Raw genomic sequence first — 25677 nt, forward strand, 5'->3', positions numbered from 1 at the left:
GCATGGGCTGGCTGATTGACAGCAGCAGTGAAAACTGCAATCTAAATCATTTCTATATTACGAAAAGCTATGCTAAATAAACTAACCAAATGTTATGGTAATAAATCACTAACCTGAAAATCGGTATTACTAGTTACTACTCCAACTCCCATTAGAATCCGTATATGAGACTGGTGGGTGGCAGAGTGACTACGTCATATTGTGCAAGTATGTACAAGCAAGTAGTAAATCACTGTCCAATGATAGGACAAATAGCCAAATTGTGTTTATCCCAGTGTTTAACCTGAAAATAGCGCCACGTAGACAATTTTTCAAATTCAAGCTTCCCCCAAAAAAAAGATGCGCTATAATGTCAATGACATGTCATGACCAGGACATGTAGACAGAATTAGTAGACAGACGTTTACAGTTTATTAGCAAAAAAAGAAAAGAAGAAGTGTTGAGTATCCTTTTAAAAGTTGTAAACCTTACAATCCACTCATCATGCACGCCAACTTTCTCGCACCCCATTTGCCAAGCCTTCATACGTCCCATAGACCACGACTATCCATTTACTTTAAGGCTGTCTAACATAGCTTCAATTAAGTGTCGTTGAAGTTAGGATGACATTTAGAAAATCTGATTATTTTCTTCTATTATAATTAGCCTCGTTAGAAAAAGAAACCTGAAAAGTAACTCAGTGAACTGGAGAAAACGGCATAAACAACCGTGACTTGTTGTAGCCATCATGATTGTCATTGTTGCATTTTATGATCTCTATCAATCTGTTCATTTCACCACCAATGGTGCTGTACTGTAATATAAACACTTTGGATTGCAAGTTGCCATAGATATCTATTGCCTGAAGGTCAGGAATGGCTAATGCCCATCTGTCTTTGACTCTTTTCCTCCATCAAAATGTTGATGGCCAGAGTTGGAATGAGGTAAATAGAAGAGGAGGGAAAATAGAGGCTGGAATAGAGATGAGGTGTTTGGGTGTCATTGTTAAACTGAGCCGCAGGCCCGTCCCGAAGGACATTTAAACTTTAAGTCTAAACTAAGCTCAGACTGAGAAGCCAACGTTAATCCACCATCCTCAGGCAGGTATTATACAAAGGCTAAGCATATACATTGGAAGGCTGGCCATGGGAGAATGTTGGATAATTAAAGTCTACATTGAATGGAAGAAGGTGAACCTTCAGGGTGAGTCAACTGGGCTCGGTGGTATTTTGTATAAATACTATCAGGGTCATAGAAATGTGAGTCTACTTTGGATGACCGATATAACAATGTTTGTTGCTATGCTCATTTTGGGATTTAAAGAATGCATCGAGGTAAGAAGCTATACAGCTGATTTTATGTGAAGCCACAATCAAGTAACATTTGTAATTATGGTTTGGTGTTTACAACTTGTAATATATGACAGATGAGAACTTTATCGATTCACATAATTAGTGTAGTGTTGATTGATAATGGCAATAAGAGCTTGTGCTGACCCGGACAAACTGGCCATTGGGATCATTTTCCCTTTCAGTAACTTGAATCATTTTTGACAACCCAAGGTGTCTTTGTCTTTGACTGTCCTGATGCTCCTTTAGCTGAAAAAGAGCCAAAGTCAAATTGAATCCAGAAAGGAGGATTTTAAACGGAAAGATAAGGGCAGAGATATGCCTTAATCATCATTTGCTCTTGATTAGAAAATCAATGGCCTTTGATGGCAGAGTGCATGTCTGCCTTTGGAGTTAAGAGTGTGACAATGACAATGTAGACTGGAAAATTGGCCTTTTAAGCATCTGCTGTCTCTTTGTTGTTTGGAGCCCTTTTCTTAAATGCGGTGAAACGTCTCTTCTATCACAAAATGTCTGCTTGTCAAGACATTACTTTTTCTCTGGCTTTTTTGCCGAAACTTTGCAAAATAAATCCTTGCGAAGCTTCGAAAGCTCTGGGAAGTTCTTATTTGGTAGAGCCGACTTTCACAGTATTTCTTTGATTTATGGAACAGATGGGGAATCAAGTTGTCACTCAATTCTCTGTGGTGTGTGTTTTTTTTCCCTCCAAAGAGAGAAAATCTTTGATGTCTTCACTGGCTCACCTGTCATACTGTTTGAAAGTAGAGTATTACAAATTATTACACACAGCAAAACTCTTCACCTGTGACATTTTGCTCATTTTTTGTTTGTGTTGATGTGAGACAAAAATGATTCCTTGCCTTTTTTTGCATCTTTCAAAATTAAAAACAGCAAAACTAAATGGAGCAATTAATGCAATTTTTTATTGTTCATTAGACAGCACGTGCCAAATACATGTTTGGTTCGTGGTTTGGTTAAATCATTATTGACACAACATGTGGAACCCTTGTTTTTAAATTAATGTGCTGCCAAGGATGATTTCTAAACATGGCTCAGCATCTTTCCTTCAGTCTCCTGTCCTCTCCACTCTTTGCCTTTGGGGCAAGCAGTGTTGTACTTCGCTTTTTACCAGCTCTGCATATTGATCATGGCTTATCAACACCCTCCTTGCGGGGAGCCTGGGGGAAGAGGGATCATGTCTGATCAGCATTTACTGTTTTAGGATATTGACGGTGATATACATACAGTATACTGTGGATGTCTTGCATCAATTTAGATAGTGACAAATGAGAGACTTGTGATAAACATTACTGTAACTGAAATGTAAGTTTGTATGATTTACAGTTTTCATGTTGGGTTTACTTTCTCGTTAAAGCTAACACTAGTTGTGTTGTCTTGCTGCAGTGACAGTAACTTTTCTTGGTTGCACTTGAGTTGGGATCCTATCTTAAGGACATCATTCACTATATGGTATCCTGCTGGTTCAACTTTCCAAATTAAACATTCATGTTATATTTTAAAGGCCTGTTAAAGTACAACTGCAGAGTGGGGAAATTAGCATAGTAGCTCAGTGTTTCTCAACCGTGGTCCTCGGGGCACACTATCCAGCCTGTTTTCCATGTCTCCCTATTCCAACGCATGTGATACCAATAATAGCTCATCAGCAAGCTCTGGAGAAGCCTGATAAGGATCCTCACCTGCGGTGGAATAGGGAGATATGGAAAACAGACTGGATAGTGTGCTTCGAGGACCAGGGTTGAGAAACACTTTTAAGTAGCTATTAAGCTCATTCCGTAAAACATCCGAGACTCAAACTATCCCACAAATGCAAATCTGAAAGTGAATGGTTATTTTTCCAAAATGTGCCCTGCAGTTGACTAACGACCAGTCCAGGGGAGAGCCCATATCATTCTTGAAGTCACCTTTGATAAGCCCCAGGTATCCGCTGTCGGTATAGAAAAGAGACGGATGGATGTTTTATTTTAATTTTACATGTCTTGAAAAATAAAAAATCCACATGTATTTTGCTCTTAACTAAATCAAGAAATGGCAGCAACCGCATCACTCGTGACCTAGTGCAGTTCTCAACTCTTGTCACCCTGGGAGCCGTATTTTCCTATTGTTGCCAAGTCGTGACCCAGTGAAGAACAATAATACTATTAATAATAATAATAAAAACTGTATTGTTAAAAAGAAAGCCTTTTAAAATACACATATATAATATTTTTTAACTATAACTAGAAATGTTTACATGTTCAAAGTGCCTTTTAAAGCACCTCATTAGAAACTGTGAGTGATCCTTATAACTGCATGTACAAATATAAAAATCCTGGCACTGGTATCTTCATAAATATATATTTTTTGCATTAAGTTAAGTTCTGATACACATGGCATATTTCACGACTGGTGGAAATGTAACCAAAATTTGAAAGCAATTTGGAAGGCACCATCGTCTTTTGCTAAGAGTTTAAAAGTGTTCATGTGTTCCATAGGAGTAAACGAATATTACTTGTGCATCACATTTTTATGGATAATGGCAAAATCAATGCTGAGTAATTCACACTGAATAATAAAGCCACATTTCAACATGCTGTGGCGCGTACCATTTTTCTAAAGGTGCAAGTTTGGAAATATTTGAAATATAATTTTTCATTTATGTCTGCTGCTTCTGTAAAGTTTTGCCCTTGACTCGCTTGAGGTGATTTAGCACTGAATAAAAGCATCATTTTTAAGAGAATTATGTAGCCATAACAACCATCTTAGGTACTGCACATTGTGTCAGCTGCGGTTGTTGAAAGTAAAGCAGCAGCTTATTCTACCATGGGAATTGCCACATCAATCAAACATTTGTTATATGTCTTTCATTTTTACCCATAAGCACCCAGTTTCCTGTTGTTCCTTCTCGATTAGATTAGTGATTGAGCACTGACGAACGGTGGACCACCTCCATGTGAGCTACTCTGCTACCTTGACTGATTAAAGTCACTTCAGCATTTCTCAGTTTAATGTCAGGCAATAAAATGTGTGCCGTGCGTTTGACAGACCTTTTTTGCCATACATTGATTCCTTTGACCTAAATGCAAAGTTATACACAGATGTATTGGTCTTGCAGTGTATGTAGCCCAAAAGCTGTCATCTATAAATGTGGGATGTTGACAGACAAGCATATTTTTCTTACTATCCTGACCAAAGCCCAGTTTCCCTCGGACTGCATATTGGACTGTTTTCTGCAGATCAAAGGTGAAATCATGTACAGGAAAGCAATGACATAATCACCTACTGGCGCTTATTCACCATTAAATCATTTTGCTCTGATGCCATTCCTATACTACTCATACCAGCTGTGGGCATATTTGATATGTTGTCATTTCTTGTGAATTCTTCCTCTGCTATTTTCTGGTAAGAGCATTTCCCAGTATCTGCCTTTTGTTTGCATTTTTTTTTATTGAAAGCATTGCAATCAGTTTTGTGTTCTGAAAAGAAAAGACAACACTTAATTGAATTTACAGTTTGTGAGTGGTGTGGAAGTATATTAACTCATTCACTCCCAGCCATTTTCCCTGAAGCAACCCTGTTCGCTCCCGGTTGTTTTACTAGATTTTGACTGATTTTGGATATTGTGTTCTATTGCTATTTTAACATGGAACCTACCAAAAGAAAGATTAGAGTCTCTTCTTTCATCAGGAAAAAAAAGTACGTTTCTACCCGTTTCCGTTTAGCAGCAATTAGCATTAGAATATAGCTAAGTTTCATCATTATTCACAAATCTGTTTAAAACAGTGGGGGAAAAGAGCTTTTTTCAACATGGCCATGGTTGATCTCTTATACTCTGCTGTCACCTGCTGGCCGTTTTTGTAATAACTACCATTGCTTCAACCATTCCCTTCAGTTCAGAATCTGCATCAAAGCATTCTGTATGATCTAGTATAAACAAAAACATTAAAAAAACAAACTTATAAATATGTCTTTGGGAGCATGGCAATATTTAAAATAGAACGTATGTATATGTTTTCGGGAGAAAATGAGTTAAATAACAAGGCTGTAATTATGTCCTATTCATTAATGAAGATTATAGTATTTATGCAGCAACCAATCACACTGCTTTGATTTTAGTCACGATATGCAGCTTAGACACAGTGATAGGCGTATTCAATGGATTTTCCAGAGTTAGTACCGAAACGTGATATGTGAAGAATCTCTCGAAATCCATTCACAATTTGTGATAGTAACACACTTTTTAATTACAATTACTGAATATTTACGAGGTAAAAATGCGATTAGTGGCTGCTTTGTCATGACGGTATGATGTCTTCCTGTTTTGCATGCATGCAGGGAATATTTATCACCAAAAGCATATTTTTGGCGCTTGGTTAGTTAGTCTAGCCTGCATCCCTGGTTTTTGCCTTGTGGCTCTCTACTCTAATCCATGCTGCAAACTGTGCTCACAGCGTGGCAGTGTGTTCCACTCCGGCTGCCCCGCTGCGCCAAGGTAATGATTGCAGGTGTGTGTGGAAACTACTTGTTGGCATGACAAGATGCCACATAGCCATCTCACAAATTATTATTATTTTTTTTTTTAAAGATTCTTTGTCATGAGTCTTCCACACCTATGCCGTTCCGTGAACATATGTCAAAATGTTGGATAATTGAAGTATTTGGATCCGGTGACTGAGTTTTTCATTGTTCTTCTAAAGATGACATTTTCTTCATGTAAAGATTCCAACCTTCTTCACTGGATCCGCAGCCAGTTTGTATGTTTCGGAGCCTTTTGTGACACCGCTGTGTCCTGGCAGTGTTCTCTGACCAGCGAAAAGGCCGTAGTCGTCAAAACAAGGGCCTTGTCTTGCTCTGCCGTGATGTTTCTATTGCTCCTCTCGCCTGTTGCTCCCAGGGCCAAAAACAATACGCTGTAAATTGCTCTACGGCCTCTTCAGGTTAATGTGCTGCTTGCGAACGTGATGTGATTGGGTATCGATTCACACCACACCGCTAAAATTGCCTGCCTCATGGCTCCCGACACAATTGTGACAGCTTCAGTACACGGCGAGAGGAGCGCTGTAGCACAAGTGTGTGCGTCTGCCAAAGGATACGTTCGCTCTCAGCGCTCTGATCCTCGGCCTCTTCTGCCCTTAAGAAAGTAAAGGATTACAGATTAAAAGAGCAGAGCCTCCCCCCTGCCGCGTAGCATGATCATACCACTGCTAACACACATAGCAAACTAACAACCAAAATGCTTGACTGCACATTTTGCATTCATTTTGAACAGGAAATTCATGTAAATCTACCCAAGCACATTTGCACAGTTTTATAATCTGTTTAAAATGGTCAAAACTGACCTAAGATGTGTTGTGCATGTGTATGACTACATCATGAATAAAAGCAGTATCTTGTTTTAAGATGAATAATTATGTGGCAAATAGTCACTTTACTGTTTATCCCCTCCGATGCAATACACAAACAATTCATGCTTTATCTTCTTGGATATAATGCCAAGGTGAATTCAGATTCAGAATTCAGTCTTAGAATTTTTGAGACTTGTACTGATAAAGTATCACTTCCTGGAATGGCTGTTTTTTATGAAATGCATTAATACATTTTTGTTTTGCTTGGTCCACACATGAGGATTTTCCAAATCTTAAAATATTTATTTTATCTGTGACAGACCCCCCCCACACACACACACAGACAAAAAACAAAAACAAAACAGACATATAACGGTTTTGGTCTTATTGTGTGTGGTATGCTCTGATATTCTCAACAGAGAACACCACACAACCTTAAGATTCTGTCCCACCATCAATCTTGAAACAAAGACCTCCATGGCAGAAATCTCGGGTGATCACGTGATCTCCTAAAAATGAATAAACCTTGAGTGGACTAAGAATGCCGCTTACTCGCCATCACAGGAAGTGAAGTAAGCAGCTGCTAACTTGAATGCATTGATTTCCCCACAAAGTTTTCACACTATTTACTGTCTCTAATCTCTATGGTGAAAATGTCACTTTGTCACAGTGTGGGCGTACAGTTGTACAAATAAGTCTGGGAGAAACTCATGTTTCCAGAACCATCAACAATCAAATGAAAGTAAAGCCCATCAGGGAAAGAAAAATGCTGCGGAAGGTAAACCTAATCCCTGTGAGTCACGATTTACAATCCGGATATAATATAGTCTGAATAGTCCATGCAAACAGTGAAGTTCTTTCTTTAAGGGGCTCTCATTACTCCATATAGGCATCCTAGCGTAAAACTTACTCTGATAATGGAAAAACAACAGGAAATGTCAGTAAAAGTGGCAAAGTAAGATGGCTGCCCTGTGGCTCAAGCCACGGCGGGCCAATTGTTAGTCCATTTGTATATACATCTGTGACGGATGTGATCCACAGTTTCCAGAGTGTTTTCGAACAGAGCGACTAGCAGGAGCATTGTAAGATGGCGATGTTGGCAAATAAATTTGTTAGAAAATTCTTGGCGTCTTGGGAACCCACTTTATACAAAAAACAGCAATGGGTAAAAACAACATATTTTGCTTTATTGACCGCTGCTTCCTTGTTCTTCAGTCATGGCACTCTTTGATTGGTTTCAGTCCGTTCAAGTCAGAATCCAAGGAGTCAAATGATTTAGGAAGACATTGGCTTTCCCACACACATCAAGATTTTGAGTCGTAAATGTTGAATACGTTTAATATTTCTGGCCCTATTTGTTTTGGTACCAATCCATTCTTAACACACCTCAACTCTCTTAAGGATAGTCTTTATAGGCTAATCTATTAAGACGTACGGTAATTGGTCGATTAGCATCCTTGGTCGGGAAGGGGCAAAATTGGGACAGACACAGCCCAATTGTCTTTATTTGTGTATCCGGCCAAACACACGTATACGGTTGACTTCAATTTCAGTTGACTTGCATTTTTCCTAAATATACCATCCAATCACAGACAGCAAATAGTTTGGCTCATGACTCTTAATCCTAACTTGGCAAGATAAATAATTTATAATTGTGGTGCACGTCTCACAATCAGTTAATAAATATAAAATACAGGAAAATGGGTATTACGTATATGTTGTATTACATACTAAATACATATAATTGCCTGTTCTGTTTTGGCATAGAGACTAGCTGCTTTGTTCACACAGAGAAAGAACAAAGCGTGATTTAGGGAAGCGGGAGGTAGCTGTACTTGATGTATGAGTGTTTTGCTTCATAGGTGAAAAGAATGATGAATGGATGAAGTCCACAGCCACCACATAATGGTACCCCTGTGTACCATGGCAGTAGGGAAAGAGGAAGGGTATACTGGAGAGAATAAAAGTCAGCCTCTTCAATCAGTACTGCCGAAAAGATTTCTTGACAATATATCCTCGTGGTGCTTTTTTGATAAGCCACAGGCTGTGGGCAGGAGGTATGAAGTATAAGTTTGAGGAGGGGGGGGGGTCTTAAGTAATAACATCTGTTTATTTGACCTTGGGTTTAGTCGCATTGGAATTTAACATGACTCGGTTAATACACAAACCCTTTGAAATGCAGCCAAATGGCTGAATACAAATGTTGTTATTCTTTTTACATGCTGCACTGGGGCTTCCTCCAGTCCTTTATTTAGCCATACCAGGTTGATTAAACCGACGTAAATGTTAACTCTCTCTTTGAAGCAACTCCGTATACATGCATGTTTCTGTGTATTCATTCTCCCACTAAGACCGTAATGGTCCTTGACTGTACCTCTTGCTATCTCTGCTGAGCGAAACCTTATGCTATTACCAAAGTAAGTTGTTGGCTGCCTCGAGATGTCCTCACAAAGAGATTCTGGGACTTTGAGCTCAAAATGCTAAAGGATGTATTGATTTTTTTTCTAACTGTCACTTCCAAGAACAGGATCCTTCCATTTCTTTTCATCTTAAAATTGTTAAAAGTGCAATTGAGAAAATGAGACGTTGAATAAAGTGTGTAAAGGCAAGAGGTTAAGACAGAACAATGATATAAACTTTTCCTGAACCTGACCTACAGTATGTTGCTTAGTATCTCATCTTACACAAACCACAGACTTCTTCTTTTGTCACTTATGAAGGGTATAGAAGTAACCAGTTGGCCTTGGAGAGAATTCAGTTTAGTTAAATCGTATCATCAGTTTTAGGGGTCATTTGTTTAAAATAGTGCATTTGTTGTGTATTTAAAAGTCTTATTGTCTATCTCTTTGTTTGCACTTGTCCTGACAGGTCGTTTGTTGTTGGCGCTATTAATTCCACCCATTCCCCTACTCCCGTTGTGGCCTCATTTGCCAATATACTCACTCTGTCATTAGTCTATATGCCTACTCTGCACCTTGAAGAGAAATATTGACATTGTCCAAGTATTGCTCATAGCTTTTGAACAGCGGCTGCAGTTTTACATATCAGGTGTCAAAAGCAAAGGGTGAATTAATCAACATATTTGCGCCTCACTGATGTGGCCACGGTCATCCCCTTGGACTTGGATGGAGAGAAAAGGCACTTAACTGGAGAGAACACAGCGAGTAGCAAGATGTGTGAGCTGACCCAGCCTTTCTGATGCATATGTTGCACAGAAATATTGACTGGCTCTTTAGGTCTGCGACTCCCATGGGTCCAAGTAATTGTCTGTCTGTGTTTCTATTGTTTAAACTAACTGTATTTTGGCACGCCTTCTCCTCAAATCAGTGTTAGAAACCTTGGCAGAACAATGATGGCTGAGATAAACGGCGATCATTCAGCAAGTCAATTCAGATTAACAACATTAGTTATTTCTCCTCAGACGTGTGGGCTTTTTTTTTTTTTTAAGAGTAGTAACGTTTGCATTCAAGTCAAGTCATTTTTATAATATGACCTCCAGTGTTGGGAATAACCCTGTTTAAACTAACGGCGTTAGGTAACTCCGTTTTCTTTCCCTTAATGGAGTAATCTAATTATTTTTCCCGTACTTGAAATGCTGTTCTCGTCGTTATTATACGTTTAATACATTGCGTTACAATGGATTCATTAGTTTACGAGTTGACTACTGTGTAATCCTAACGCACTCTGGCTCCACAAAATGGCTGCTTGGTTGGGAAGAGTTCCCTTGTTGGTACTAGGTCACAGACTTTCATATGTAAATCCCTATACCAGATATGATCGGCCTGCAAGATTGCATCTGGGTCCTGTGTTCATTCCGATTACAACACATTACGACAGCTCCAAATGAACATTGATTGAACCACAACCATTTGTTTCTATATAAGATACAGAAAGTTTTTTTTTTAATGATTGTTTTAAACGTATGTTAATGTTTCTGAATTAAAATAATGGATTCTTTCCGCTTATGGCTCGTCAGTTCCTGCACGCTGTCGGTACCAGATATGATCATGCTGCAAGATTTAATGTATGTACTGTATATAAAGCAAAATATTTCTCTATGAAGTGTGTCCATGTTTCCCTCCGAATAACCATTAACCACAATCCAATTCCCAAAGCAACAAAACATTACCCCTTTGATCCTGGAGCGTGACGTCATCAGCAGACACCAATTTTCGTGATTAGAAGTCATGGCAGTCTATCGGAGCCAGTGTGTTTACACACAAGCCAAGGCAAACCTTTCGTTGCTAGTACAGTAAATACTCAGGTTTATGTTGAATTAGCTGGCCAGTCGACTAATTCCAAATGTCTTTTGAAAACTGCTAAAAATCAAAATCTGAGTTATTAGATATAAAGCATTTTTTTTAGTAAAAGTACATGTAGTTATTTTGGCCAGTAACTAGTTACTGTTATTACAAAGTAATTCAATTACTCCATTACTTTTTGGGCGCAAGTAATGAGTTACTATGAAGTATTACTTTTATAAAAGAACGTTCCCAACACTGAACCTGTAACCATCATTGTTCAACAACTTTTTAACTTACAACTTCAAAAGACTGCTTTAGAATTGAAAAACAGGCTCTAATTTCGCCTTCTTAACTTGAATATTTAAGTATGAATATAAAACACTTTTTCCAATTGGAGACTTACTCATAATATTCATGTTTTGCAGAAATAAAATCCCCAAGTTAGCACATAACAAAATACAAATTGAGTGTGTAGAATCTCAGTGGAAATTACATGATCAAAATCTGTCTTCAAAACACTTTGCAAAACAGTCTAATCAACAGTTTCCAAAGCAAAATAAACCTGTTTGCACTGGGAAATGCTGCTTTTCAGAGGGGCTAAATTCAGATGTTCCTATGATTTGTTTGTCTCCAGTGGGCGAGGAGGATGTGCAATTAGAGAATAGAGGAAGATTGTTGACATCACAAACAAATCCAAGAATAGTTTTACAGCAAATAAAGACAATGAATCATGTGCCCTATCACAATGATCTAAACAACACTGAGAACAATAATCTTAACAGCGGGTGCTTCTAAATACCTTTGCAGCTACTTTTACAATCAGTTTGACAATAATAAATAAAGCTGTAATATGGATTTATGTTCACACATGGAAAGAAATCAGCAAGGCAGGCAAAAGGCCCTAACGATTCAGTTTTATTTGCCTAAATTAAAATGTTTGCAGGAATTATATTTTCTGCCAAGGAAAACAAACACACGTGAACACAAATGACTTGGTGACACTGATGTTGCAGATGAACCAAACGTGTGTCTTAACATCTCCATGCAAATTCCAGGGTGAAACTAATAAGCTGCAATGAGGAGAAGGTGGCAGACTTCCCTGAATATCAAAATGGGGGGAAAAAGATGACTTTTTAGCACTGCAATATGTTTATTGACATCACGCGCACTGCACTGGACATCCTCAATTCTGCTTCCATCCACACTACTTGCATTAATGCAGAAATAATACTAATAATTGTAGTGCTGACATGGACCTTAATGTATATGCATGCTGTGCGTCTGGTTGGAGTTCATGTTTTTTTAATCCGGTATTGGTTTTAGAACCTATTCTGAAAGCAGACATTTTCAATTTGTAGATGCAAAATATTGCACTTGGGCTCTTTTGATGACTTGCATCTAATTTGGAATTAGCATATCCCAGTGAAGTGTACTGTAATTTGTCTTTGATGATTGGTGAGGCTGTAATAGATGGGGGATTGCTTACGCTCCCCACTGCCCCATCTTTCTCTCGCTCGCTCTCTTTCCACACCAATTCTTTGAAATACGCTTAGACTATTGGGTCCGTTACAGACCGCTTCTTTTTTACAGACCTGAAACCAAATGGAAAAGGTGCACAAACCCAAGGCTATCTAGATTTACTGGTGCTAATTTGTTTGTTTGTTTGTTTTATCTTTGAAAAGAGCAGACTTGGATCTAATCATCATAAAATACCAAAGCTTCGGGCTTTGAAGCTTTTCGACAATTTTGTTGCAAAGCAAGCGAGACGCGGGAACAGCATGTCTGCTTTCAGAACATCCGTGATACCCTGTCATCAGCCTCCCTCGCATCCCTCAATGTTTTTGGTTGTTTTTGTTTTTTGCTCCCAAACACATACAAATGCTAGATAATGAATAAGTAGGAGACAGAAGACTGCAGAAATAGGACCCTTTCAATTTCACTGCTGAGAGCCTCATAGAATGTTTTGTTTTTTTGTGGGCATACGTAGCACTAGAACATTGCAATTATCTGCGCAATTAGCTGTAATTATGGTATAAGAATTTATCTTGTGTGCCTAAAACTTCCAATGTGTAATCTTCAGGGATATATAGGAAGAATGAACAGATCGTTTTCTCCAGTAAGTGAAGATTGTTTGGTTGATGGCAATTAGCAGCTAATACCTGTGAGCTGTCTAGTCTGCCGGGACCTCAGACGTTCCACATTGATCAGATACAGATCACATTTATATTTTATTTTATTTTTTTGCTACAAAACACTCTCAGACCGCATTTATTTGTGTTTTTTTTATGAAGTGTTAGATGCTGTTAAAAGAGCAAGATTGGTTTCTTCTTAAGGATATATACAGTATAACATTATGTGCCACAGACTTATATAATGTTTGTAAAATTGTTTATAGCATGACATCACTGCGATACCTCATTGATGCTCCCCCAATATATATATATATATATAAATTGGGGGAGGGGGGGGGATTTCAATTAAATTGTGGTGCAGATGTGGAGAGGTTTTCACATTTTTATGTGACGCTGTAAACTTTCGTGTAAAATCTACACCACTGCAGGCTAGAGGCAGCTCAGCTTGGTTGGTGGTCCCTCGGGTTCGAGGCCATGTGGAAGTATCCTTGAGTAAGATACTGAATCCCCCACTTGGTCCTGATGCTGCTTCATCTGTGTGAATGAGCTGTTATTTTCCTAATGTGAGGATTGTCTTCTTTAGACTTTACAACGATCAGATTGGCTGGATTGGGATCAGGCGATATTTAGCATTTTTATGAAAAATTGGTGATTGGCTGTAATTTGCCCAATCATCAATCGGCTCTACAAAATAAGATATTATGTCTTATATTCAATGTTTATTAATGTTTTTGAAGAAGTTTTTTTTGTTTTAATATTTTTCCCCCATGCATTTCAATTGCCATCAATTGTGTGTGTGTGTGTGTGTGTGTGTGTGTGTGTCTTTTTGCTATGCCTGTCGATATCCCCTGCAAATGGTGGCTACTGTAGAGTAAATATAAAAGTTGTTTAAATAGATATACTACTCTATGTGCTGATCAAATCGGTGATCGGCTACCGATTTTGTTTTCAAACTGAAAAATCCTGATCCTGTAACGCCTAATATTAAATAAATCATTGTTTGAATGACTTTGTGCTTTGGCTACCTGAAGGTTAAAAAAAAATCTGTACACTGTTTAATAGAAAACGACCAATACGGGTTTTTTTCTGAGGCGATACCGGTTATTAGCAGTCAAGGACACCGATAACCAATGTATAGTCGATATTCATTTTCAGAAAAAAACAAATAAAATGCTGGCGTCAAAATGTAAGAAAATGCAAATTCCAACTGTTAACTGTTAAAATGTCTTAAAGTTTGTTTATTGAACAACTTTTCAATTTTGCAAGATGTTGGCTTTAAATATTTTTATTTATTATTATTTATTATTATTATTATTATTATTATTATTTAATTAATTAATTAATAAATTTATTTATTTATTTTAAATCCACTTACACAATAGACATCTTATTTTTTAAATTGTGACAAAAATTTCAGGGAGCTCCTAGGGTCAGTATGTCTTAAAAAGTTGAAAGTTTTGGTTGGTATAGTTGTGTACCTCCTGCATTTTCCTCAATTATTTATTTTAGTATGCAGGATTAATTCATTGTTTACCCTGCCTCTTGTCTCAAGTCAGCGGGATAGGCTCCATCTCACGATACATTTATTTTGCTTAGTTTCCTGGAAATAGGTTAAGCGCTATTGTTTCTACACAGCAAACAAACAGCAATGATAAAGTAGCGTCATTGGAAGAAGTAAAAAAATAAATAAAAATCATTTCTTAAAATAATCACTGTGAAGCATCACGTGCAAACTTCAAAAAGGGAACTTCTGCTCAGACTGCACATCCATTTGCGTTCTTTACTTCTGGCAAACAGCAAACGCCTCTGACATCTTTGCCATGCTGGAGCATCACATCGCCTTTTTTTAGGCAACTACCATCTCTTTCTCTTTTTCCACTTGTGTCTGCACCATTTGTTTTGTGTGTAAGCGTATAGGAAGAGGGGGGCGGGCATGAAACATAAAGCATGAGTGATGTTTCAGCAGTGCTTGGTGTCTTGCTAAGTCTACCTCATTTTGCTGAGAGGTTTTAGAATGAGCAAAAGCTAAATTTATGGTCTCTGTGCTGTTAAAGGATGATAAAAAGATGCCTTCTATTGTTTAAGGGTTGGCGTAAGTGTGTCTGTGATTCACTAAAGCCTGAAATAGCCCACCACCACCACCACCACTTAGTGAAACAGAGCGCCTCTGCTTGGGTCTCGGCTGTGAATCAGCGCTTACTACAGCATTGTGTTACATGAATATTTGAGTGCTACATATTATCCAGTAGATGCACTTGCACTGAAGTGTACTTACATAAACTCCTTGTTTATTTCTTCCAGAAACATCCATGCTCTCTCATTCTCTGACCCTTGACCTCCTGCATAAGCTTGGTAATCATTTCATTTATTTTTAATTTGCTACATTTGGATTCATTTGCCATTTTAATCACAATCATTGCCAGTTGCTTTTTACTACTCTTTTGTTCAACATGATGAGTTGAATTGTTTCTGTTGATTTGTGTTGTTCAGCACCTCTAGGATTTTGCAGGCTGTTCTTTACATTGCTGCGGCCCAAAAAGCCTAAACCTTGTGGGAGCTTTTATGAAAAGTTACGATGCAAGTTACAATGCTTGTAGCCTGTTTTATTTGGGCACTTAAACAGCGACAAGTATGTATTTTTAAGTAGTTGTTTTTTTCCCCCCATAGGTACTAACTCTATTCTTAATCTTTTTACTGTCAAAAGCAAAATTGGTAAAAAAAATTCTAATTATTTTGTTAACCAGCAAATATTGACTTTTGCATGATTAGTCTGTAATTTGACCAATGTTACACTTGCTGAGAAATCAAATAAAGATGTAAGTAAGGAATTATATTGTATCCCGCTAAATGACAAATGCGCTCATTTGACAAAATGGTCACGTAGAATTTGAGCGGCTTATTTGAATTCAAGAATTGGTGCAATAGCAACTTGGCAAAATCCTGGAGGAACTCGTCATATATGTTTCTTCTGTTGTCCATTATCCATATATGAGTTGTCAAAGTGTTTGCTGTTACATATATATATATATATATATATATACACACATATATATATATACACATATATATATATATATATATATATATTTTTTTTTACATATTTCTTCATTATTATGTTATACAGTGGTGCCTTGAGCTACAAGTGACTCAATCTACGAGTGTTAAAACATATTTTTTTTAGATACAAGCTGTTGTTCGGCCGAATAATGCTTGAAAAAATAAATAAAAAATAAATAAACTGATACGAGCAATGTATGGTGGCATGGCAGTGAACTCAACTCACCTCCCAAGCAGTTTGGCAGATCGTAAACTTAAAAAAGAGGCCTCATATTGTTTAATGCCACTCCCAATGAAAAGTAACTGTCAAACTAAATATTAAACAAAGATAATTACACGTTTATTTAAACAATACAACGTTTGTTTAAAGTAGATGGGATAATGAATAACAACTGTATCGCTATGTTATAACCTTTTAGCAACGGATGTTATATGGAGCAACACACTTAGACAATATAATAATACACTGGCATATATTATTCTACTAATATTACACAAGCTTTCTGAGAAGCAGAGACCTCACCATGTGTATCTGTGTTATACAACCCCAAGGTGGCCAAGGCACACACACAAGAAGGAGCAGCATTTTTTTTTTAACATACTCTTAAATTATGTCATTAGTGCTTATTTTTGTAAAGTGCAATGTTATTTTTCTTACTACACTACAAATTTGATTTTTTGTGAGGCAAGAATGGATTAATGGCATTGTCATAGTGAAACGTAATTTGCGATACAAATTCTTGAGATCCCAGCATCACAGAGTAAATGAAACTCTGATCTCTAGGCACCACTGTAATTATCTTTTCAAAGTCACATTCTTGTTTTTATACAGGGTGCAGTGGTGCACTGTAGCCCTTTATCATCACTGTTTCTGTCGCTGTATGTGGGAGGAATTTCTGACACTATTCAAGGAAACCAAAGCCAGACATAGAAAACATGGCTGTGCACTGTTTTGCTATATCTTGTCCCTTGTGGCGATTACTTTCCTGAAATGTAAATCCAACCCCTGCCGGGCCAACCATACCCTTTTTTTTTTTCACCATTACAAAAACAAAGCTACGGTTGGCAGCAGCAGCACTGGTGAGCCCGAGGAGCGTAAGGCCAGGGATAGCCGTTTGCTGAAAGCAGGAGGGAGGGGGTGGCGGTTTGAGGGGGTGGGGGTAGGGTTGTTGGAGAGAAGTCGCAAGGTTGCAGCCCAGCGCAGTAGACTTGCTTGTCTCAGCAGAGTAAACATCACCCCTCGTCTGCACACAGTAATGACTAACAGAGGAAGACGTGCGCAGAAACACTATCAGGAGCGCTACCTTGTCCCGCCAGACCTCACGCACACCCTTCCTATCATCTCCCAGCCTTTGCATTTGTAAACACAAGCAGATCCACCCAGAGCTCTGGTATTATTAAAGGTGCTGTACCAAAGCCCTTGATGTTTTGTGTCGCTTAAAGTGCTGAAAGACACCCACCGTATCCAAGATGGAGAAGAAGAACCCCTGGGCTTATTTCTGGCACAGCTAATATTGAACACTTCGACTGTTGTTTACTCTGACTCATTGGACCCCAATTGAGAGTAGTGGAATTGCAGCATGGCAACAGGAAATTATGAGTGATTGGGTGCATCTTGAGATCTGACCTCCAGTTGTTTGAATGATTTTCTTTTAATTGCTTGCCGTCTCTCACTTGACACCGTCACAGCGTTGCGCTGGAGGTGAGACAGATGAAACGCTTCTAGATTGCTATGAGCGTGATAAGAAACGTTTGTAAATGGGACCGCAATCAAGCAGCAACCGTCACATTGCCATCCTCATGTTAATGAACAAATATGCCGATTTATAATTGTTCCACACCATCCGGTCACTGATAATTTGGCTATATCATTTTTCGCCAGTGTCTTCTGTTCTTGTATTCAACTAAATGTCAGTCGTGTATCGGACAGATTCATTAGAATCAGTGGTCACCAACCTTTTTAAAGCTGAGAGCTACTTCTTGGGTACTGATAAATACGAAGGGCTACCAGTTTGATACACACTACTTAAATATCAAATTTGCTCTAATTACATTTAACAATGGTGTTATTAGGGCCCAAACAATTTAGGGCCTATAATAGCCACTTCAATAAAAAATAAAAATCTGCCATTAAAAACAAAAAACACATTACATGCTGTAACCTCAAAAGAAATAGATGAAAAAAACAAATCTTTTTGCCATTTTCTCTCCTTCCTGTGAAGTTCAACAAAGTATTGTAAAACAGTCAAATATTCTAGCTGTTTTGTATTGTTGTAAGCGTTAAGGACACAATTTTTATTATTATTATTATTATATTTCAATTTTTATTATTATTATTATTATATTTCATTATTAGAAATTAATGATGTGAAGACAGAATTTTACTGACCATGTTAATGATTTCTCATAATAATTAAAAAAAAAAAGTTCTATTTCTACAGTTATCTGTACTTGTTGGGAACATTCTTGGGAAATCACAATTTTCCCATTACTTTTTTTAGTAGCTATTTTTAGAACATGCCTGCGGGCAACTCACCTGGTCCTTGGGGGCTACGTTGATGACCCCTGCATTAGATAAATCAAGGCTAAATTAAATTGGCAGCAGTGTGCTGAAATGTTTTTCTTGAACTCTAAATGAACAGTTATAGAGAGAAGAGAGAATTCATATCACAAAGAAAAACTGGCTCTACGGGCACTAATGCACCACAAATAGCGACTATTTCCTGTCACGTGAGAAACCATCTAAGGTACTTCTAATTAGGAGCACTATTTGCAGATCTATGCATAATGGAATATACAAACATGGACACATTTTTAACTTGATTTGCATTTTATTCATCCAGCACAATTTTGTCAGAAGCATTTGTTACACGGGGACTAACGAATGCATCTTGCCCATTGTTTTGTAGTGAGGGCAAAGTAACTCCTAGAATCAGTTGTTTGTTCTAGACAGAATCCCCAATATTTTGTTTACAGTCTGCATCAAGACACAACATTATTTGCAGTGCCAGATTGTATCAAAATCTAATCCTCGACGTGTGCGTGTCAAGTTTGCAACCTAAAAGCAGGATTCATTATCGTGCCGTCACACCAGAGACTTGACAAGGCTGAGGGGCTAGTTGTGATACAAAGAGGGACTTGGCCAAGGAATTTGCATGGCAGGCAGAGGCTGACGCCGGGACCCAGCGAGGACAAGTGTTTGCTATGCCTAGTGATGTGCGAGACAGCGGGAGCAGAAGATTATTGTTAGCATACCGAGAAAAGATCATGAATTCCAATGATTCTCAAAAGCGCAGAGACAAGGCAACACTGTTGTCCCCTCTGAAGTTTAGATTGCTTTCAGCACAAATTATTCTAGGTTGAGGGAATGATTACATCCTCTGATAATAAACACAGACCACTATTTTAGTTAAATGCGTAATCCATGTTTGAGTAGAGAAATAGGAGAGGTGCAACAAGATAAAAGAAAAAATGAGATGGTGACAGAGAAAAATCTCTCCTGCAGAGGCTGTGGAATGTGTGTTACTTGTGAGTGTAACACATCAAAGAAACGCGTCATCCGCAAGATGCCTTAGTCTTAGAAAGAACGCATCATATTCAATCATGTGCTTACGCAATGATCTTGCAAAGGATAGTTCCCACCCTGTCATTTTGTTCATTAAAAGCAGACTAATCGAGGTTGACCAACATCACAGCAAAACACAGTGCAGCGTTCACAGCCGCTCGTCCTTGCCCATTGTTGACCTGTTTTGTTAACCTTCCTGCTGTATTTCTCGGCCTGATTAGATGTCACTCAATTAAAGGCACATTTCTGTGCCCAGAGCGAGCTCCCTAGTTGCCATGGATCCTGTAAAAGCTTGCAGAGAGAGATATAATGTTGGTCCCTGAGCGCCATAATGTTACGGCAGCAATTTGCTGGCAAGCCAAACTTTCACACCCAATCAATGAAAGCCGTGTGCCGGGCTTTTTTTTTTTTTTTGCGTGTTGCAAAATTAAAAAGGCTGTCTCAAGAAAGTCACGGAGGATTCGCCCATTTTATAGTCGGCTATGAGAAGCATTAGGATTAATAGACCTCCCCTAATATGCCTCGCACTGGTGGTCCCTGAACACCCTGATCAGGTGAGGCCCAGCGAAGCAAAGATCATTTATAAGTGCTTCATTATTTTACCTTCACAATCCACTGTCTGCCATTGATTTAATAAACACTGATGTATCTCCTTGTTGAAGGGAAGTGCCATTTTTCGTTTCCCAGATTTGCTATCTTTATCGCTCGGGCAGCCCAAACTCTGCCGTGCACAGGAAGTAGCTCCGATGTGCAATTTTTCTGCCACATGTATTCCTTTTAATGTTGGCTGAAAGATTCTTTAGAAGAAAATGTGTCTTCCATCTCTGTGACTGGGGCATCTTGACATAGGTCTTTTGTACACCAACAGTTTGTTGAGAAGTTATGCCCAAGTGGACTGATTATTCGTGAAAGGAGCTACAATAATTAATGATCTATCGTTGATGATGAATGTATGTTTGATGGAGCCATAAACCGTGTGAAACAGACAATGAGCGTTGCCATTGTGTATTCCCTGTGGTGAGGCAGACACACCAAGGAACACAATAAGTGCATTGAAGAAAAAAAAGTGACTATTATTAAGGTTAACTGTCAGTAAAGTCTACTGACGTGTTTTTGTCTTCTTTTTTTTGCTACGGAGAAGCTTGTTTTTCTTTCCTGATGCTTCCTCATGTGCAGGGTTAAAAGCAGTTTGTGGTCAGGCTGCGTGTGTGTGTATGGCGGGCACATCAAATCAAGATGAAATGGAATGATCAATTTGCTCTGCATTAATCCCCCCTCCCCAGCTACATTGTATTGATTTTTTGTTCAGCTTCCCTGATAACAAGAATCATTTAAAGGTCACATTTTGATGTCTGTCAAAAGGAAAACATTCTTAATGCATTGTGAGTGGCCTTTAAGGCTCGTGGTTGTCAGAAAGCACAGAGTGAATCATGAGACTACAGACAGAATATACTAAAAAACAGGCCAAATAGCAGATGATGTTCAAAAAGGAATCTTTCTCATTCTGAGCGATATAATTAGAGATTACAGTTTTCCTTCAAGGTAATAATTATGATATGTGCCAAAATTAGCTCCATCCAAGCATACATTTTTAATTCATCAGAGAACTGCAGACCTTGGAACCCCCAGTGGAGTTGCTTAAAATAGCAGGCTGGTGTGCTTTCCTGATGGACATGCAAAAATATGACTAATGAGAATTTTAGGCATATGTTGACTGTTGCTTTTGCTCACACACACCAATAGTCTCCCACTCTTTCATCTCAGACACCACACAAAGCGGGGTCTTACTTTTAGCGTTCTATTTTGCTTTCTTTATTCTGCTCTTAACGTCGGTTGCAGGTGCCCGTGCTAGGTGGCACATGCGACTGCATAAAAATAATAACATGTTTTCGGCATCCAATGGTAACCTTTACTTGATCCTGTTCCACGATATAGAGCAGTGTATCACGGGCCACTGCCTGAGGCGCACAGCAGAATGGCCTCGTCGGGGAGAGTCCGAACAAATGGGAAGCAGACACAGTTGTGAAAGTGTCTGCACTTTAGTTTGTGTATTTGTTTGAAAGATAAAGTTTATTCTTGATTCATGTAAAACAACGTTATATTAGAGCAGCGATTCTTAACCTGGGTTCGATCTAACCCCAGGGGCACGGTGAGGCTGTCTCATGGGTTTGGCGGAGGTTAAGCGACACGTCCGACTTAAATGATTCGTGATGATACGCCTCACTTGGCCATCATTGGCTGCAGGTGATCACACTAATTGCTTGGCCTATCTGTGCTGCAGGGAATTTGGTACACTCAGTAGTGGACTTGTAGCTGTTGTGATGGTCCGTCATGGAATTTCTTATTGTAATCCCTTCATACTAACTATGTCAAACATAAAAAAAAGAAAGTGGTTGGAAGAATAAGTGCAATATGAATTCACATGTATAACGGAACTTATGGTGTTCCACAGGGTTCAATTCTAGGGCTTCTGCTGTTTTCGCTGTATCTGCTGCCCCTGGGTTCCATCTTAAGAAAACAATGGTAGTTGTTTTAAAGTGCTCGATAAATAAAGAGTTGAGTTGAGTGATGGGAGTCACTTGTCAAATTCTAGTCCATCACAACTCGCTATCCATCAAAACAAAAGGAACACTTCCTTAAGATGAATGAAAATGTGGAATCAAGGTGAAGACTATACATACCTAGTAAACCCCATATATACCTATGTATTAGATTTGAAAGAAAGAAAAAACATTTGTTTTTCAATAAAGAGGGCTTCAGTGAATGTAGCTTGGTCATTGCCACACTCTAAAATAGATTTAAAAGGGAGTTTGCAATTATAAAACTGCTGTCAAGATTTGAATGTATATTCTCAAAAAGTTATTTCTTTAAAAAACACACTCACCCTTTTAATGATGATTTTCATTCAAATCATGTAAAAAATGGCATTCAGTCTGAAGTCTACATTGACCGTAAAAAGAGGAACAAAAAGGATAGTTCAGAATTAACAGATTAATGCGGTATATAACAGCAGGTCGTAAAGGAAAACTGTTCCAGCAAGTGGAGCTGGTACAAGCTTCAGTCATACCTAATCACATCAACTTCTCTCATCTCCATTAGAATCTGTTTAATGGCCCAGGAGGAGCGTCCCGACTGGCTTCTCCAGGGAGGAAAGTGTCCTTCTCTGGAGGTGTGGAATCAAAATACGGCACCTGCAATAGAATTACAAGAAAGACTGACTCATACATGCTTTCAAGGGTAGTTAATACATACATTTTTTAAAACAGTGGTACATTGATTTTGATTAAATCAAGAATGCTGAAGACTACAAAAAACTGAATGTTACACGACGATCTTCGCACGAAAGATTTAGTAAATAAATGCTTTGTACGTTAAGTCAGTTTTGTGTGCACTTTCAACAAGGTCTAATTCCTGAACATTTGTTATGAAGTAAATGTTTCACTGGTGTGTGTGTGGTTTTTTTTTGGGGGGGGGGGGGAGTCATCAGTGCAGACAAAGTGACACAATCACTCTCTGTTCTGTTGTAAGCACTACGACTTTTCCCCTTGTTGAAAAATGCTCTTTTGGGATTTTTTTTTGGTACCATGGATTGGTAGAGGAAGGATATGCAAAACATGCTCACGCAATATCGTGAAACTGCAGTATTTATGCTCAAGGTTATCATACCTTCAGAACTGATACCGTTATAGTCCGGTGAATTACATTTGATCAGTCCTGGGTGTAGCCCGTCTGGTCAGCTGGGAAAGACTTAATGTAACTCAAAAGTATCAAGGTAGAACACTGTCTCTTTTGGAGATACAAATGCGGATTAAGGAATGAATTCACTTTTCACTATTACCTTCCACTTGCATCGGGTCCAAGTAGGGCTCTTGATTCACACCACCTACAGGACTGGAGTGGAACATCCTTGCCGTTATGTCGTCATTTTTCAGATGTGTCAGACTGACAGGATTGCTCACCCTAAGCAAGTCTTGAGTATCATTCAAGTTGGGTGTCTTTTCACTCTTACTTACCTGTTCGGGGCTGTCTTGCACTGGGAGAGAGCTGACTGAAGAAGAGCAGCCAGCCCTACCACTCATTGTGCCTGGGTCAATATAAAACCTCATTACTGGGGTGTCATAGAAAATTTGTGCACTTTCTGCTCCATCTAGCAGCAATTTTGCTGGATAAGCACTCCTCTCGTTTGTTTTAAGCATTTTAACAAAAGAAAGGCTTGGAAACTGCTGCCTTTCCCTCACGGGCTGTGTAGCACTGCTTCTGTGCTCTATGTGCTGTATATGCAATGAGTGTTAATTCGTTATATTTCTAATGTATTGTAGAAGAGGCTGACAGGTCGACTGTGTTTCCTTTTCAGGGCTTTTAGAAATTAATACATGTATCTTGTTAAAGTTGACCTTTATTATATTTGTGAAGGCAGAATTGTTTATAGCACTTGTCTTTTGATAATGCATGTGCACTTCGTTCTTCCCACTTAGGGTATCGTTATCATATTCCATTTTCCACTATTTACAAGTTTGAACATGCTTTTCTAGTAGCTAGGATGTGGATGCATGTAAAGAAGCTGTTTAACCAAGTGTGTATTCCCCATAATGTTACTTTTAGGTGTGAAATTTGTCAGAAATACACTAATTAACTCACAGACAAATTTGCAATCTCGACCTCCCTCTTGTGCCTGCAGCTCCGTCTGTAATAATTGGAATATTGGGTGTAGGTGCGGGTGCATACTGAAATGCTGGCCAGTATCACTTTACGAAAGAGTTTTGAAACAACATCATGGAGAGTTTGCTAAGCAGCAGTGGACTCCACTGGGGTGTTAAATTCTGCTGATGGGTCAGTGGGGAGTAAACCGCACGGGCAACACCATTATTATAACGGAGGATGGCCACAAACTGCGACAGAAGATTTGTGCCCAGCTACCCGCTCTCACTCTTTTCACTCTCTTTCTCGCTAACTCAAGTTAGAGCTAATTATGTAGAAAATGCAGTTACATGTTGTAGTATTCACTAACTGCCTTTCACTTCTGATTAGGGGTGGGACGGTACCGTGCAGTCCAAACTTTGGCTGATGGTTCAGTACATTTTTGGTATGTGTTTTGTGCATATAGACAACTAGACATATAGGGACACTCCCTTGACTCTTTGTATTCAGGTGACAAGCCAGTAGTGTATAATATGTACAAATGTAAACTACTTGTGTAACAGTTGGATCAAGGGTGCGGATTGAAACGGTCAATGAAATGTGTACAGCAGGGCACAACATAACATGCACATCCAATTGTTTTGCACTTGGGGCGGGTTCTAGGCTTCTTTTAGTCTTGCAGTTTTAACTAAAGTTGGTCATATCATGAGTGTTCTTGTGAAGAATGATTTCGTTTTACATGGACATTGAGAGACCAAAAAATAAAATAAAACGCGGTTCATAAATGCGTACAATCTCATTCTCTTACAGTAGCTTTGTCCGTCAACCTCTTTGCTCTTTTTACTTCAGCCGTGTAAACTGTCCCAAGCATTCCAGTCTAGCGTTTAATGCCAACAAGAACCACATGTTTGACTAATACTGCATGTCCAAGCAAGCAACAAGTTGTTGTTTGGGTGGGAAACGCGGGAATGAAAGACTTACTGTGCTTTAGAAGCCTGCCGTATTGGAAAGATGTTGTTTAAAAGAACAGTGAAACACTCTTTAAAAGCATTAAAATGATAAAAATAATTGGAAGGTGGGGCGACCAAAGAATCACAGAATAAATAGTTGAATGAATTTGATGAATTTTGAGTAGCTACCTGCTGGAATACCAGTCAGCATCTGTGGAACTGAAATGCATTGAGGAGCCTTTGTGGAGTAGTGCGACAGAAACAAAGGCATTGAAGGTGGGCTTTGTTGTTATTAATACACAGCCCTGCATAGGTCAGAGCAAATTCTGGATCACGCTGCATCCCACCTGCAGAGCTACCAGCTAGCCTGTGTGAATATTTCCTGTGTTTGTGCACAGCCGACTGTACCATGCTGTTCACC

General features: G+C 38.7%; 1 protein-coding gene across 10 annotated transcripts in view; it reads left to right on the plus strand.

Moving 5' to 3' along the window:
• Nucleotides 1–25677, plus strand: part of camta1a (calmodulin binding transcription activator 1a) — a 330875-nt gene that overhangs the window by 32363 nt on the left and 272835 nt on the right. The window contains exon 2 of one of the 10 annotated variants that reach the window (XM_086068112.1): nt 15348–15398. The exons of the other annotated variants lie outside the window; for them this stretch is intronic. The gene's annotated coding sequence lies outside the window, so the exon portion shown is untranslated. The remainder of the gene's footprint in view (nt 1–15347; nt 15399–25677) is intronic. 10 annotated transcript variants of the gene reach the window in all.

Source organism: Leptonotus elevatus, chromosome 2 (assembly GCF_054856555.1).
Source record: "Leptonotus elevatus isolate MCC_2025b chromosome 2, RoL_Lele_1.0, whole genome shotgun sequence".
In the NCBI taxonomy this organism is placed as follows: Eukaryota; Metazoa; Chordata; class Actinopteri; order Syngnathiformes; family Syngnathidae; genus Leptonotus; species Leptonotus elevatus.